Source organism: Camelina sativa, chromosome 15 (genome assembly GCF_000633955.1).
Source record: "Camelina sativa cultivar DH55 chromosome 15, Cs, whole genome shotgun sequence".
In the NCBI taxonomy this organism is placed as follows: domain Eukaryota; kingdom Viridiplantae; phylum Streptophyta; class Magnoliopsida; order Brassicales; family Brassicaceae; genus Camelina; species Camelina sativa.
In genome coordinates this window covers 18,087,776-18,089,611 of record NC_025699.1, presented here as the reverse complement: position 1 = coordinate 18,089,611, position 1,836 = coordinate 18,087,776, and positions in this window count along the sequence as shown.

Here is a 1,836-nt window from a genome sequence, read left to right as displayed (position 1 = left end):
AGCAAATCAGAGTCGGTCACAAAGTCCAATTACAGCTTGTATTGACTCGTTGTTTGTCGTTACAGCCCATATTGGCTTGTTAATTGTTGTGTCGGCCCGTATTGGCTTGATGTTTGCCATTACAGCCTGTATTGGCTCGATGTTTGCCATTACGGCCTATATTGGCTTGATGCTTGTCGTTATGGCCCGTATTGGCTTGATGCTTACCGTTACGGCCGGTATTGACTCAATGTTTACCGTTACGGTCGGTATTAACTCAATGTTCTAAAGAATGCACAATTCTCTATTATTTATAGAATATATTATATGATTAAAATTATGCCCAACAGTTTGCCCCCCACTCTCTATTTTCTTAGTAAGAATTTAGAGAGTAGTATAGACAAATGGTACTCCCTCTGTCTCAGGAAGATTGATGTTTTGAGACTTTCACACATATTAAGAAATTTTTTAGTTTTTCTTTGTAAATTAATTTATAATTACTTTTTTGGTAGAGAGAGAAAATATAAACCAATAACAATTCAAAAATTTAAATATTTTAAATGATTAGTTCTTGAAGTTTACAAAACATCAATCTTTGTGGGACAAAAATATATCCCAAAACATCAATCTTTGTGAGACAGAGGGAGTATTATTTTAATAAACCACAAATAGAAAAGCTAAATATTTGTATAAGTCATGACATACCTTTAGATGTAGTCGTTTTCTCGCACTTGACTAATTCGCTGCCTTCAATTAATGATGATGTAATCCACATCGTGATCTTGTAGGTTTGTAGCTTTGGGACGATGTTCATCGCTATGGCAAGACCTGTGACAATGTTTTTCATCACCGGTGTATCAAATCGACTGCGCATTGGCTTTATATTTACAATTTTGTCATAGCCAATTTAATGAATTGGCTTCGCATCGGCTCTAAAACGATATAGTTATCATAACCAATTTCTTGAATTGGCTACACACTGATTCCACATTGGTTCTAATAACAAAATGCTGCCATAACCAATATCTGGAATTGGTTACACATTGGTTCCGCATTGGCTCCAATTTGTCAGTTTAGCCTTTGCCAATTTTGTGAATTGGCTTCACATCGGCTCTAAAACGATAAAGCTGTTGTAACCAAGTTACTTGAATTGGCAAATGGGATACACATTGGTTCCACATTGGCTCCAATTCGTCGGTTTAGCCTTATTTGATTATCACATTGGCCTCACATTGGCTATTTAAACGATAAAGTTATCGTAACTAGCAGGCAGGTGCAGCGAGTGTTTTGCCTTTAGGTGATTACCCAATTTTTGTAGCGAGCCTATCGTTCACGTATTTGTGTATCAATGGCCTCACTACTATATGAACAACTTCAGGACCATATCCTGCGTTGTAAGTCATGTTTATCTTGTATCGTGACAAGCTTCACATCGAATGACATGATTTTGTTGTCTTACAACAAGATTTATAGCCCATGTTCATGACATGAGTTCTAAGTTTTAGTAGAGAACGTCTTGAAGATTTGTGCATCAAGTGTGATATGATCGTGGCAAGCACGGAGCCAGAAGCTGCAGACAGACCGGAGATGGTGGGAAGGATCACTCGGTCAAGAGCTAAGGAGATGGCCAAGGAAGCACATTCACTCATAGTTGACGGGTCATTCAACCTACCAAGGATCCAAGTCTTCAACATATCCACTTTGAAGACTTCACCCGGTAATGAGGACTAGGTAACTTAGGTGTGAAGTTTGTACTCTTTTTCCCATAGCTGAGTTTTGTCCCAATGGGTTTTCTCAGCATGGTTTTTAATGAGGCAAATGGATCACTACGTCGAGTTATCTAGAAATCATTACCAA